Source organism: Sus scrofa, chromosome 1 (assembly GCF_000003025.6).
Source record: "Sus scrofa isolate TJ Tabasco breed Duroc chromosome 1, Sscrofa11.1, whole genome shotgun sequence".
NCBI lineage: Eukaryota > Metazoa > Chordata > Mammalia > Artiodactyla > Suidae > Sus > Sus scrofa.
The window spans coordinates 265,079,531-265,095,202 of record NC_010443.5 but is presented as its reverse complement, the minus strand read 5'-3'; the positions used below and the strand labels follow the sequence as shown (position 1 = coordinate 265,095,202).

The window sequence follows — 15,672 nt, the reverse complement described above, 5'->3', positions numbered from 1 at the left end:
ACCTCCAAAGCAGCCTCACTGTGCAATGGGCGTTCGTTTCCATGGTGACCCAAAGGGCTCCCCCCCACCCATCCCCACCGCAACCCCAGCTGGGGATCAAGCTGCTGCATTGTTCTTTGGGCTTCGGTTTAAACAAATGCAAAATGAGGGTGGAGGCCAAAGCTGGGAAGGACAGTGCCAAAGGGAAGGACATGCAGAGTGAGTGGACCTGCAGTCAAGCTGCCCAGGGCTGTGTGACCCAGACAAGCCATGGAATCTCTCTGGGCCTCAGGCTCCTCATCCCCAACACGGGGCTAACCCCACCCCTCTCACAGCCCTGGAGCGAAGAGCACATGCAATCCCAGGTCACGGGGAAGTGGCCACTTGTCAGGCCAGTTGGAGCACGATGCTCTTTCTAGTGTCAGCACACCCTCCTGCATTCCCCAGCACCACCCAGACACATACTAGGCTGTTGGCACTGCAGCACAGTGGTGTAGGCTATGCGCTCTGGGAACCGAAGGCCCGGGTTCAACTCCTCGCTCAGTCACAGACCTCCTGTGTGCCCTGGAGCAGAACACTCAGCCTCCCTTTCCTCATCTGTAAAATGGGACGGACAGAACCTGCCTCACAGGGTCACCAAGGGGAGTCAGTGTGGTAACACGTGGCCAGAGCCTGCCTGGGGTGGCCTGGGGGACCAGCAGTCCTGAGAGGGAGCGGTTGAGAGTCCTGGGGGAGCCTGAGAAAAACTCCCGCATCCCAAAAAAGACATGGGAGGCAAAGCCACCTGAGGAGGCCACCCCAGGCCCCCTGGGAGAGCTGGGACCTTGAACAACAGGCAGCATGCTAAATCCCCAGCGACGGCCTTCCAAGGCGATTGAGAGACTTCAGGGAGGGTCACTCCATCAAGCAGCCCGGAGACACCCAGCCCTCCTACACCTCCCCCTCACCTAGCCCCAACACAGGGACCAGTGACACTGAACAAACTATGGTTTCTGGTTGGTCTCCCCACCGGAGGGCCAGCTCTGTTTTGTCCCTTCTGCTCAGTATCCGCATTAGAACAGAATCTGCTGGATCGCTGGATGACCAAGCGAAACAAGGAAGGGATGAATTCCCTGGGGAGGGTGGCTCTGGGTGGAGTGATTTCTATCATGCCCCAGCGTGGAGAGGTGCTCCTGAGTGTCACAGGTGCCACCAAGCTGCAGTCAGTCCTCACCCCACGGTGCCATTAATTATCAACACAATTAACAGCCACCAATTGCTGAGTGTCTGTCATGTATACGCGTGCCTCACGGGATCACGAAAACTCCCCCTGGGACGGGAACTGAAACTATCCCTCGTTTTGCAATGAGACGTGGGGAGGCCTCGGTGAGAAGCAACAAGCCAAGGAGACAAGGTGAGGGTTTGCTGCACCCAGCACCTCCCTCCTCCCTCTCTGGGCCTAAAGAAGAGCCACAGAGCTGGCTGGATCTTCGAGGAGCAAAGCGGGAGCTGGAGCCTCCGCACCTGCTCCCTGCCAAGAAGGGTGACTGCCCAGAGGCAGGAGCTGGCAGACAGCAGCGGCTGGGGTCCAGCTCCTGTCCCATCCCATGCACACGTAGTGACCCCGGCCATGCAGCCATGCCTGGGTTTGTGGGAAGAGCTGTGGCTTGGGGGTAGGGGGGGGTGGGGGGTCAGCCTGGCCTGGGTCCAAATCTCCATTTTCAAACCATGTGGCTTATGGCTTTGGACCGATGGATGGCTTCCTGCTCTGAATCTCAGTTATCCTCATCTAGAAAATGGGGTCAGCCTTCAATTGTTGGGAGGATTAACAGATAAAGCACTTGGCCAGACCGCTGGTGCACAGTAGGTACTAAATAACACACGTCAGTTAATTGTCCCAGGCCTCCCCCCCATGCATGTTTTCAAGATATCCACATCCTGTGGCTGCCAGGCCCCCCAATTTCGGGGCTGGGAACAGCGTGGGTGGCTGGTGGAATCCAAGCGCCCAGCCCTCTCTGATCTCCAGGGCACCACCTGCTTGGCACTGATCCCAAAGGAGCCAGTCAGCAACCTTATCATTCGATTTCTGACCCTTGTCACTCCAGGATAGGAAGTCAGGGGGATGGGTTTGTCACAGCAATAACATCCGGCAACAACGTGACAGATTGGAGCAGGGAGGGCATGTCCCAGGAGGCCCATGTCCCTGGCGTCATTTGCAGGACAGGCCCGGGCGAAGCGGGTGACCAGAGGGTCACCTGGCAGCAGCCACCTCCCCAGGCCAGCGGGCTGCAGACAGTTCCTCCTGGAGGAACTTTCCCTTCCAATAAGACTGGGCCCAAGCCCCCATTAAGACCCCGAACAGGGACCTTGCTCTTTCTGAAAGGCTACAGTCCTCCCAGCTTCACAGGCAAGTGACCAGCATTGTCACATCTGGCCCTGTCCTTCGCAGACAGCCCCTTGCTTCGGGTTTCACGCTCTGTGCTCATTCTCTGGAAAGTCTTCACTTTATCTTTAAACTTGTGGTTTTTAAATGAAGTTGGGGTGTGCGGAGTGGGGGTGTCCAGCCTTGGCTCACCAGTGGTCCTGCCTTGCCTGGGGGGCAGGGGCTCAACTGCCAGCTGCCCACCCAACTCCCAGCATTCTTCAGCCTTGGCAGGGGCCTGGGTGCAGGTGTGGGGAGGGTTGGGGTCAGGTGGGTCTGCCCACGGAGCCACAGGATGGGGCCACAGGCATCTTCGAGGGTCTGGACTCACCCTGTGAGTGTCCCTGTGACTAGGGGATCGTGGCATTAAACAGCAAATTAAAAACACTGCGACAGGTGGAGACAGACTGTGAACGGGAGGAAGAAGCTTTCTTCCTGGAGTTCCTGGTGTGGCTCAGTGCATTAAGAACCCAACTAGTAGCCATGAGGATGCAGGTTCAATCCCTGGCCTTGCACAGTGGGTTAAGGATGCAGTGTTGCTGAAGCCAGTATTGCTGTGGCTATGGCATAAGCCGGCAGCTACAGCTCCGATTTGATTCCTAGTCTGGGAACTTCCATGTGCTGCAGGTGTACCCCTAAAAGACCAAAAAAAAAAAAAGAAAGAAAAAGAAAAAAGAAAAGCTTTCTTCCTGCTTTTTGAACAAGGGAGCTTAACATTTTCACTTTGTACAGGGCTCCACAAATTATGTGGCTGGCCCTGCCTTCCACATATCTATTGATCCCTGGGGATACCCAGGACTCTGCAAAGCTAGAAGACACCGCTTCCGGTCTGAGGCCATCATGCTGAAGAAGCTTCCGGAACAAGGCTCCTCCACCCTCCCACTCCCTCCAGTCTTGTTCTTTGAAGCCCTATCATTGGTCACTTACTGCCTTCTCGTGGGCCCGGCCTGCTCTCCGGTGGCAGGGATGTGACGATCAGCCAGGTTGCAAAGCAGTGATGAAAAGGGCAGGACTGCTGGCAGCACAGTCAGGCGGAGCGGGTTCAGCAGCGCAGCAGGGAGGGCGAGGAGGCAAGAGCCGGCAGAGGCAGACTGCTTCCCGAAGGCGTGGGGAGATGGGCAGAAGCCCCTCATCCGAGAGGCAGGGACACCTCTACTCACCTCTCAGGGCTGCTGGAGACTAAGTGGAGTCCCCAGCCTGGCCGGCGTGGGCACGGCAGGGAGAAGGGACAGTCAAAGGCCGGGGCACAGGATAGTCAGCAGCCACTCCCTAAGTGACTACAAAGTCAACAATGAAAAAAAAAAGGGCAGAAGTTCCCGTGGTGGCTCGGCAGACATGAATCTGACTAGTATTCAGGAGGACGAAGGTTCGATCCCTAGCCTCGTTCAGTGACTTGAGGATCTGGCGTCACTGTGAGCTACAGCTCCGATCGACCCCTAGCCTGGGAACCCCCACATGCCGTGGGTGCAGCCCTAAAAAGACAAAAGAAAAAAAAGGCGGAGGGCTGGCACTGCCAGGCACCAGGCTACAGTGGCTTGATCTCGCCATTGGTCTCCTCCCAGGGTAGCTGTTTGTTCCTGTGGTTTCTATTCTGGCCCAGCATATTACAGAATTCACCTTTCTTTCTGTACTTTCTAAAGTCCAGCTGGTGCCGAGCATGGGGTCAAACAGGCTTTTCTGAAAGGACTCGTCACCGAGAGAGCAGAAGTCACAGTGACTAAGAGCTCAGAGGCGGCACAGTCGGCCCACCCCGGCTGTGATCCTGGGCCACCCCTCAGCTGTGGGCCCTGGGGCGGATCGGAACTGCCCTGGACCTCGGTTTCCCACTTATAACTTGGGGTTAATAAAGGTCGCATCCTGGAGGGGTTGCTGTGATGAGGAAAACGAAAGGATGTCGGTGAAGGGGACAGCACGCGGCCAGTGCTCAGCACACGTCGGCCACTGCCATCACGGCCACGAAACCCACCCCGACACATCGAAGGAGAAACCGGGGCGTCGCAGGGTGCTTCCAGGGCTCGTGCACGTCTGCTCCCTCCTTCCTAGCATCTGCCGCGACTCTGCTCCGAGACTGCTCTCTCCCCCCATTGTCATGTCACATCAGCCCATAAATATTTAAACAACATGTCATCAGATTATTATAACATATGATCTATAGCACTGATGTGCTGCAGTTCTGCGCATTTGGGCTGCGTTTTCAGAATATCGAGACATAAAATATTTATGTATTTAGCCAACTACGAGATCTCACATTCTGTCTCAAAATGCTGGGTGGTGGCAAGACGCTGAACTGAGACGCGACGTGTGAAGGGGAAGACTTGTACTCGCGGTGGTTCCTGGGGCATCTGGATTATTTCAGGTTCATTCCGGGGATGTCATCGTGCGGCCTGTGGATGGTGGCCGGCCGGGTTTATCACAGCAGAGGACCAGGACCAAAAAGGAAAATCCCCACAAGACAGGACAAGAGTTCAAATCCCTCAAGCTCTGTCATTTCCTTTCTGGGTCTCCCTGGGGATGCGCATAGTAGGTGCTCAGCAATCCTCCTGCAGCCCCTGCCACAGCCCGATGGGCTGCCCCCCAGCTGGGATTCAGTCACATTTGCTTTCTTGTTTCACTCCATCCCCAGTGCCAAACCAGGCCAAACCCGGAGCGGGATCCAGTGAGTGTTGCTGGATGAATGGCAATTGAAGGAATGAATGCGTGACCAGATAAATCACTTAATTAGCTAATAAATTAATGAGGGATAATGATCCCCTGTCTGCTGGTCCGAATTATACCGTGTAAGACCCTCCTCCTGAGAGATAAAGGCTCTCCAGTAACCCGTAGTGGGCAGGCAAGGGGGTTTTTCTGGGTAATTAAATATCTCGCTTGCTAACATCAGCATATCACAGTGACCATATGTCCCGGAATTTTCAGCCCTGTGCAATTTCAAAGATGCTGCCCCCTGAGCCATTTGAGCATCCGGGAACTTCTCACACACCAGTGACCAAACGGCTTCTTCCAAACTGTCTCTCTGGTCTCCCAGTGTCCCTAAAATGCTGTTACAGGCCACTGCCCTTTGGGGCATTTGGAAACGCTGGTCATGGTGCCCCTGACCTACAGATGACCAATGTCTGGTGTCCTGGGAGAGCAGAGAGGTATTGGCAAGTGAAAGTTGTTAGCCTGAAGTCAAAGTATGTTCTCTGCCTGTCCCCCAAATGCCATGCTGTCACCATCAAGAGCGGGTGGCCCCCACCCTTGTCCCCAGCCTCTGCACAGACAAAAATCCCGTCCTCATTTCCTCTTGGGTTGGCCGAGGAGGCTGGCATTTAAAACAAACACAAAAGACCAGGAAAATTCCTGGGGGAGACGAACGAAGGAAAGGCACACCCACTGAGTCAGGCCAGCCAAGTCCATGCCTGAGAGCCCAGTGTAACTAAATCCGGCTGGACTTGGCCGGACCCGCCAAACGCACGGGGTGGGCTCCCTGTCTCTCTGCCATGTGGTGCCCAGTGGTCCCGCCATCTGGGGATCCACCCGCCAAAGCCACACCAGCCAGGGGGCTGTTTCCTCCTCCAGTCCAGGACTCCCTGCTCTCTGGGCTGGGGCAGACTCTGGGCTCGCTCTGCTCACTTGCTGCACGGCCAAGGTCTGTGCCCGGAGGTGGCCTGGGAGAGTTAACCCTTTCGCCTTCCCTTAGCAATCCCCAAACGATACGCATTCTAAAAAAAATAGGTGCGCTTGGCAAATGCAGCTTAAAGACATGGCACCCGCCCAATCCTACCCAAAGCCCCTCTTCTCCAGACATTCGGGAGCCACCTCTGCAGAAAAGGGGCAAAGGAAGGAGACCCTGAAACTCTGGGAGGTAACCCCCAGGCTTAGGTTCCTCCGGTCTGGAAGAGCCCAAGGTGGAGTCCATCTCTAAGAAAACATCTCTGCACAGGGGAGGGTTGGCCAGGCACGACTCAGCCCTTTGCGGCCCACTGGGAGGAATGGGGAGGGGTCCCTGCAGCCAGTCAAGTTTGCCCCCAGCTTGGGAACTCCACAGAAACATTCTTCAAGGATCTCGCCCCTCAGCCACTTAAGACTTCCCATTCATTCAAGAAATATTAATTGAGCACATGCTACGTGCCAGGCGCTGTACTGGACACTGAGGCACCGCTGTGGTCCGCAGACCGAGTTTTACCCTCATGGAGCTCACGTTCCAGTCTGGGAGGCAGATAACAAACGCATGATGTCAGGGATGCATCGGGGGCCCTCACGAAAAGCAAAGACAGGCCAGGGAGTGGGGAGTGAAGGACACAGCGTGAATTTTCATAGGGCGGGGAGGGTGGGGTTTCTTTGGAGAAGGGACTTTTTGCAGGGTCCTGATGAAGGCTATGAGTAAGTCATGGGCCTATGAGGAGGAAAAGGATTTGGGGAAGTGGGGACAGCAAGTGCAAAGGCCCTGAGGTGGGAGCATGCTTGGCATGTCTGGGGAACGTCAGGGAGGCTATGTGACTGGGGTGGGGTGAGAAGGGGGAGACTGTTGAAAAAGTAAGGCAGCAGGGGCCCCCACTGCTCTGGCAGTAAAGACCAAATCTCATAGATCCCGGTGGGCTTGGCAGCCTCCTCTCCCACCATTTGCCCCACAGGGCATGCTTTTCCTCCCAGCCGCCCAGGAGGCCCTCTCCCAGGCTCTGGGCCTCGCCACCAACTCACAGCCCACAAAACGGGCACTCCCAGATGGCAGCCCTGCCCTCTGGCTCTTCAGACCCGACCCCCACGACACAGGCTTCTCACTACCCCAAGGCTAAGAAGAGTAAGTAGAGCCATATAGTCTGGATTCTCTGCCTGTGTCCTTGTCCATTAAGTGGGCATCATGGCACCTGGGTCATAGAACGGGGGAAGGATGAAGTGAGTTAATCCACGAAAAGGGTGAGAACAGAATGGAACACGTGGTGAGTGCCTGGTACAAAGGGGCTATTCAAGGGCTCAAAGGCTGAGGAAGAGGCAGGAAGTTCCTGGCTTCACACACTGCTGGGGGGTCTGCCCGCAGCCCAGGACCCCAGTCTTGCTCCCAGCTCCCCGTCCCACGGCCCCACCCACCCTGTGGCTGACCTGCCCTTCACCGCAGCCTTCTCAGGCTTCCAGGCTTCCGAGAGGGACCCCGCCTGGCAAACCTCATGTCTCCCTCCAGGCTGGCCCGGAGCCCCTCCTTTCTGGAGCCCTCCCACTGCCCCAGAGAGCGTCCCAAAGGGGTGCCTACTACAAACTGTTCACATGCACCTAGGAGGGGGTCATGATACAGCTTCTGCCCCTACCAGGTGGTGAGAGGCCCAGGGGCAGGGCCATGAGACGGGGCTCGGTGCCAGCTCCCAGCAGAATGGCTGCCCCAGAACGACAGGACCTACTTCCCGAGTGAATGGGTGGACAGGGGAGCACGTGCAGCCAGCAAGGCCATATCTGGTTAACAGAGTCGAGTCCCCTCGACCCACGCAACCGTGAACCGTCTGTGTTTCCATGTCAGACTTTTTACCCACAGCCTGAGCCCAGAGGCTGGGGCCAGAGCCTTGGCCTTGAAAGTTTGAGAGAATGGTCTAATTTCAGCCCCAGAGCCCCAGCCTGCGTGGGAGACCTTAGGCTGCTCACAGTCTCTCTCTCAGCCTCAGGCTCCCTGTCTGTAAAATGAGAGGCTTTTAAGCTTTTATTTTATTTTATTTTTGCTTTTTAGGGCTGCATCTGCAGCATATGGAAGTTCTCAGGCACCGCGACATGAGAGCTCATGGCAACGCCGGGATTCCCCAACCCACTGAGCAGGGCCAAGGATCGAACCTGCATCCTCACGGATACTAGTCATATTAGCTTCTGATGTGCCACAACGGGAACTCATGGGCTTTTAATTAATTAATTTATTTATTTATTTATCTTTGTCTTTGTCTTTTGTCTTTTTAGGGCTCCACCCGCAGCATATGGAGGTTCCCAGGCTAGGGGTCCAATCGGAGCTACGGCTGCCAGCCTACACCACAGCCACAGCAACGCCAGATCCGAGCCTCGTCTGCGACCTACACCACAGCTCATGGCAACGCCAGATCCTTAAACCACTGAGCAAGACCGGGGATCGAACTCGCAACCTCATAGTTTCTAGTCGGATTCGTTTCTGCTCTGCCATGATGGGAACTCCTATTATTTTTTTATTTTTTTAAGTTTCAAAGAACCCATTCTGAGGATTCCTACTCCATCAACTTCATTTTCGAAGTCGTCATTTTCTCACATATTGAGGTCTTATCCTAGGCTTTTATTTTTAAACATCACAAACTTGTCCTAGCAAATTTTTTTCCACCTAACAAAATTAACCATTTCATTATTTACCATTTTGTCACGGTAAAAATCAAGTGGCATTTAGTACGTTCACAAGGTTCTGTGACTGCAACCTCTATCCCGTTCCAAAACATCTGCATCACCCCAAAAGAAAAACCCTGTACCCAGGAACCAGTTTCTCCCCATTGTCCCCTCACCCCCGCTCCCGATGACCCACCAACCTGCTCTCCGTCTCAATGCATTTATAGATTCTGAATATTTCACATAAGAACCTGTTCATAAAATGACTCTCGATGGAGTGTCCGTCGTGGCGCAGTGGTTAGCGAATCCGACTAGGAACCATGAGGTTGCGGGTTCGATCCCTGGCCTTGCTCAGTGGGTTAAGGATCCGGCGTTGCTGTGAACTGTGGTGTGGGGTCGCAGACGCGGATCAGATCCTGCATTGCTGTGGCTCTGGCGTAGGCCGGTGGCTACAGCTCCGATTGGACCCCCTAGCCTGCGAACCTCCATGTGCCGCGGGAGCAGCCCAAGAAATGGCAAAAAGACAAAAATAAAAAATAAAATGACTCCTGAGCAAAACCTCCTCCCGTAAAACAGTGAGAGGAGAAGGGCTGAGGCTGAAGACGGGAATAGGTTTGACCCCGGCCCCTCCCCTGCCACCCCTCATCCTTAGTGGCCTTTCAGGGAAGGCTCTGATCCCAGGCTCTTTCTTCTCTTTTCTTTTTTGGCTGCACCCATGGCATCTGGACGTGCCTGGATCAAATCTGAGCCGTGGCTTTGACCTACGCCCCAGCTGTTGCACCACAGCAGGAACTCCCCGAGGCCCTTGCTTTTCAGAATTCTAATCCTAAACTTGGACGTCTGAGGCAAATCATTCCAGAAGGTACCTGCGAATCAACGGCCTTGAGCCTGAGGTTGCCGGCCCATTTTCCAGATGAGGAAGTAGAGGCCGGGCCCACGTGAATGAAGCCCTAGCCCGAGACGACTGCTGGGAGGTGCCGGATTCAGAGCCCTCCAGAGCCCCCTGAGGCTCTCCCCTGAGCACACACACCACGGCGGGTCTCGGACGTGAAAATCTGGACAAAGGCCTGCAGAAGCCACCTCGGGAGGCTGGCCACTCCCGGGGGCGGGGGGGGGGGGGGGGACAACAAGGATCTCTCCTCTCCCTGAGGGAAAAACAAGCCAGCCCGTGGGAACGCTCATGGCTTGAGAGGGGGCGCCAAACTCCCTCAGCCCTCGGGGGGCAGACCCTCCACGAGGTCCCCGTTTGGGGACAGGGCCACTGGCTCGCTTCCACCTGAGCACAGCCTGCCCCGGGCCTGGGCCTGTGGCAGCATCTCTGTCAGCAGAGCCCTCGGATGGGGCCCGACGCTGTGTAAATAATTAACAAAACATCTGCCTCGCTCAATAACACACTGTGGCTGACACAGCTCTGGCGGCCTCCCGAGACCCTCCCGCGCCAAGAGGAGGCACCAAAAGCTTACAAGGCTTGCTTTGCTCCGCCGTGTTGGGGGACGGGGCGGATCCGACAGCAAAATACTGATTTCTAACATTTCCTGAAGATGCCCAGGGCCACTGTGACATTTAAGTCCTGCCGCTTTCCCCATGGTCACTGTCTCTTCCCTGGTCTACAGTGAGGGTCATGATCCCAGCAAAGTGCTTCAGTGGCCCCTGGAGGGGCCCCCCCGGCACCCCTCTCAGCCTAGTTTCAGGCCTCGAGATCCAGGGGCCCCAAAGATGCTCCCACCAAAGAGATGACCTTCCCGGTCACTGTGACGCTGGGCTGGTCCTTGGTAATTAGATCGTCAAAGAGACGACCTTGGCGTTTCCGTCGTGGCGCAGTGGTTAACGAATCCGACTAGGAACCATGAGGTTGCAGGTTCGATCCCTGGCCTCGCTCAGCGGGTTAAGGATCTGGCGTTGCCGTGAGCTGTGGTCTAGGTCGCAGATATGGCTCGGATCCCCCGTTGCTGTGGCTCTGGCGTAGGCTGGCAGCTATGGCTCTGATTAGACCCCTAGCCTGGGAATCTCCATATGCCACGGGAGCGGCCCTAGAAAAGGCAAAAAGACAAGAAAAAAAAAAAAAGAGAGAGAGAGAAAGAGAGAAAGAGATGACCTTCCTGTCACCGTGACTCTGGGCTGGTCCTTGGTAATTACATCGCTCCGAGTCTCTCATCAAGCGCTTTCGAGCTGTTACTCCCCAAGTGGGCATCGTACCTGCCTCCTCATCTGTAGTTCTTCCCTCAAACGTGATGTGGTTATGACACAGTCCTTGTTTTCCCGATGAGGAAACTGAGGCTCCCAGAGGTGAGCAGGTCTGGGCCTCCTATCTCACATGGTGCCACAACTCAAGTTCTGGGGCTTGTGGGGGAGCGCCTCCCCTCTCCGGGCCTCAGTTTCTGTCCTGTGCAATGGGCCCGCAGCTCCCCCCTGGACGGCCAGCCTCCTGAATTCCTCCTCTGCAGCTTGGACGGGTCAGAGCCAAAGGTGGTTTTTAAAAGCAACCCTGTCCCAAGGTCCCGTCGTTCCTCAGCAGTTAACGAATCTGCCTAGTATCCATGAGGATGCAGGTTCAATCCCTGGCCCCACTCAGTGGGTTAAGGATCTGGTGTTGCTGTGAGCTGTGGTGTAAGTCACAGATGCGGCTTAGATCCCACATTACTGTGGCTGTGGTATAGACCGGTTGCTTTAGCTTTGATTCAGCCCCTACCCTGGGAACTTCCATATGCCGCAGGTGCGGCCCTAAAAAAAAAAAAAGTAACTCTGTCCTTTTGCAGGTTTCTTCCCGACACTCTCCAAAGACTCTGGGGACACCCAGGAACCAGAGAGGCAGGCCTTGGGCAAAGAGGAGGCACACAAATTCCAACGCCACTGCTCACCTGCCGTGAGAATGGGTTTGAGGGACAAAACCCAGCGGCCTCAGTTGCAACTCAGGGACCTCGGGAAGTTCTTAAACGGCTCTCCATTCACTCGGGTCAAGCACTGCCACCTCCCCCAGCCTAATTTTGAAGTGTGAGGGTTAAACAACTCCGGGAAATTCAGGCCCTGCAGGCTCTCAATGGCAGCTTCCTCCCCCCCTCTTCCCCTGGCCAAATTCCTTCACACTCTATGGAATTCCCACATAAAGCCCGCTTTTCTTTTCTGTGAGGTCACCCTCACGCAGATGTCTCAGAGAAAGAAAGGCTGGCTCCACGCGGATCAAGGCCCTTGGAACTGAATGCGTTTCAGAGCCCGGCTGGCCACCTTTCAATTCCAAAGGCCCCTCCCTCGCCACCACCGCCCCCCAGAGAAAGCCAACCCTGGCAGTTGGGCGACGCTGAGTGGGGTCTGGGGTACACTGATCTTGCCCGGAGACACCAAGAAGGCCTGGCCAGAAGACCCGGCCTGTGCCACCAGACCACCCGAGACGTCGTCTGTGGAAAAATCCAGAATTGGAGACAACGCCAGGGGTTGTGTGTGAGGGTCTGTTTCCACACAAGCAAGTTCTGTGAGAGGGACAGATATCAAAATGCTAGACCACGCTCCAAGTTCAAGTTCCCAAATCGAACGTCACAGGAAATTACACCACCAACTGACTTGCCCCCGTGGCAGCTCCTGTCTGGACGTCAAGTCTGAGGAGGCCGTTGGCCTCATTCAGTTTGGGCCAAAGGAAGGGCTGTGTCACTCCGCTCACACAGGGATAGGTGAGGCCAGTGGCCTGACGCTTTCTCTTTAAACGAACATTTTTCCAAAAGGCTATCGTGTGACTCCCCAGGAGTCAGAGATGAGAAAATGTCTAACTACCAAAAAGCCACCCAGGGTCTTCGGCCAGGCATGGCCCTCCGCTCACACCCCACCCCTCGGGCTCATTTCAAAGCAATTTCAAACACGCCCAGGGGTCCCCAGAACACCCAGACCACCTCCTCACTCCAGGAGCACCCTTTCCCCAGAGCTTCGCGTTCTGATCACCCTCGGAGGCGATGGCCACGGAAAGGCGCATGGCGTGTGCAAAACCTCTTCCTAAGAATGATGTCAGCAAAAAAAAAAAAAAAAAAAAAAAAAAAAAGAGAGAGAGAGAGAAAGATTAAAATGTAGAAACAAGGACTATTTTTACCTCCCCAAATCACAGGCCAGACGGGAGAGAAATCCATCAATGCCAGAAATGTGGCTGGGCCTTCGCACAAGATCTATTATTTCACACCTTAAATTAACGCATCTCAAAGCAATTTGCAAATGTTCATCAATTTGCAGAACACACTGGGAAGGGGGAGAAATACCTTTTCCTTTCCACACCAAAGGACCCTCGCAGGGGCGCCCCACACCCCCGACCGCATGGTCTTCGCACACCATATTCCTTTCAAGGACCGTGCGGTATAAACCGTGATATAAATGGAAATGAGTGGGGAAGAGACTGGCCCGGGACTGAAACGGCAGGTGACAAGCAGCCGATATCGAAAGGATTCTGTTGTCAGATATTCAGAATTGAGGGTCAGGCCCCGTGGGGGCAACTCTCCATCGTCAGGGGTCCGGATGGTGGGCTCTTCCTGAGAGGCAGCGTGCCGGCTCACTGCCTCCCCACACCACCTGGAGGTGCCACCTCGTGTTCAAATCTTGGGCGACTCACCAGGGCCCTCCGCTCTCCGCCCTTTCAGCTCCCTGCCTCGGTCTGACCCGAGAAAAGGAAGGGAATATTGTTCTCTTTTTGACAATTGTTTTGACACTTCCCTTCTGAAACCCATCTTTGGCACTTCGAGAGGAGAGAAAAATTGTGAACGGCCGCCCTTTCTATCTGACAGCTCGGGCCCTGGGCGTTGGCCATGGGTACGGGAGGAGGAAGAGCGGAGAAGGCAGAGAGGGCAGTGCCTCCAGAAAGATTTCGCTCAGAAGCCTGCAGGCCAGTGAGGACCCTGGCTGGTCTTAATCCACAGCCGGACAGACCCGGTTTAAAGTTAAGAACTTCAGGAGTTCCCATCGTGGCTCAGTGGTTAAGGAATCCGACTAGGAACCATGAGGTGGCGGGTTCAATCCCTGGCCTTGCTCAGTGGGTTAAGGATCCACTGTTGCCGTGAGCTGTGGTGTAGGTTGCAGACGCAGCTCGGATCCCGCGTTGCTGTGGCTCTGGCATAGGCTGGTGGCTACAGCTCGGATGGGACCCCTAGCCTGGGAACCTCCATATGCCGTAGGAGCGGCCCAAGAAAATGGCAAAAAGACAAAAAAAAAAAAAAAAAGAAAAGAAAAGAAAAGAAAAAAAGTGAAGAACCTCAACTCTGCAATCAGAGATGTGAGTTTTGATGGTGATTTGGCCATCAGCCAGTGTGGGACCCCGCCCAAGTTACTGTAAGCTTCATCTTCTTCTCTGTAAGATCAGGATAACAATCCTGGACCTTCGCAGGGTGCCAGACACCTGGGACACAGCCACGGTGGCTTTCCCGGTGCAGTGGGAAGACTATAGGCTCTGCTCAGTCAAGCCTGGGTTCAAATCCAAGGTCAAGTAACGGCCTATCAGCACATGATCTTCAGCATTTTATTCAATCTCTGTACCCTGGTTCCGTCCTCTGTAAAATAGGCATCATGATCGCTCCCATCTCTTGGTGTCGGTGAGTGGAGTGAATGAAACAGGCACTTAAAGCTTTTGGGGGTGTGCCTGGCACATGTTATACCCTCAGACAGTGGTGGCCGTGAACCATCAGTTGATAAAATTATGGACATCGTCTCATCTCTGGGCCTCAGTTTTCTCATCTGTGAAATGGAGATAATAACATCCGCCTCACAGTGAAAATTAAATGAGTGTGCTATGTTAAAACACTCGGAGGTGGGTCCGTGCACCTTCAGAAGGCAAATCCTGGTGCAAGGAAAAGGGGCTAGGTGTGAAGTCAGGCAGGTGACAGGGCTCCGCCTCCACTTCCTCAGCGGTCCCAGGACACGGTTCGCCTGCTCTGAGCCCTAATTTCCTTGTGCATATAAAACCAAAAGCCAGTCTCGACAGCCTGACTTCTGGGAACAGCGTGGCGCCCAGGACAGTGCCCGGCCCCAGTGGGGACTTCATAAATGTGACTTCCCTTCCCCGCTCCCTGGCTCCTTCCTCGCTTGAAGCCTCCAGAAGTGCCATCTGGCAAAGCCAGGAGCTCATTCGCTCGAAACCTGCGTGGCCCTATCCCCAGACCAACCTGAGCTGCTGCTTCAGTCTGAGACTTTATTTGGTGGCAGCAGAAACTACTTTTTAGTCATTTCCGAAGCAGACGGGACGGCAGAGGCTGACAAACCACAGGGACCATTTTAAATCCTGGGCCTTTCTTCTGGGAAGTTAGGCAAGAACCTTCCCAAATGTTTGCCCGTGGGGCTCTCTGCCAGGGAGTGACTCATTCATGGCTCCCCGCAGGCATATTTTATTTGGGGGTGGGGGATTGAGGGAGGAGGGCCTGGCCTTGCTGGGGGAAGGGAGGCAGCATTTCCAGCACACCCAGAGGTGGGTTTGGGGTTTTTTTTCCTTTCATTTTTTTTTAGGACCCCAAAGAAAAAGAACATGGGGCTTTTTTGTTTCCTTCCAGCTTTTGTTTGCGAAACGAAGACATCCAAAGTTCACTCCGTAAACTGCAGGGCGTTGGGAACAGGCGCTTCCAGCCGGCTCTGCATCCCTTTCAATGAAATTCTTCTTCCATTAACGCCACGGTTTTTAAATGTGCCTCCAAGGTTCGCCTGCGCACACACTGAGCTCCTAAGACGACATGTTCCCCTCAGAAAGGCAGGTTGAATTTTGACAATCCAGAGGAACTAGGGCGCTCCAGAGTTTCTAAAGTTTGCCTTAAAGCAATTAAGACTTTCGACTGCAGAGATTTCCAACATTTATAAAGCACACACACCAAAAAAAAACCTGTCAGTCAAAACTGCAAGGACAGACCCTGGAAAACAGTGTCCCAAGCCTGCTGTGATCAATTTACTGTCTTGGGGGCTCATACTTGGTGCTCAGGCTTGATACAAAGAATCAGATGAGTATCTATCTACTCTGCAAGGCAGGCAGAGAGAGACCCCTAGATAAT

General features: G+C 54.6%; 1 protein-coding gene across 3 annotated transcripts in view; it reads right to left on the bottom strand.

The window, feature by feature from the left end:
• NEK6 (NIMA related kinase 6) overlaps positions 1-15,672 on the bottom strand; it is a 92,554-nt gene that overhangs the window by 75,758 nt on the left and 1,124 nt on the right. Inside the window, exon 1 of one of the 3 annotated variants that reach the window (XM_005660424.3) lies at positions 3,308-4,193. The exons of 1 other annotated variant lie outside the window; for it this stretch is intronic. The gene's annotated coding sequence lies outside the window, so the exon portion shown is untranslated. Of the gene's footprint in view, positions 1-3,307; positions 4,194-15,672 lie in introns of those variants that run through there. One more of the 3 variants, XM_021068570.1, reaches the window with a different exon arrangement.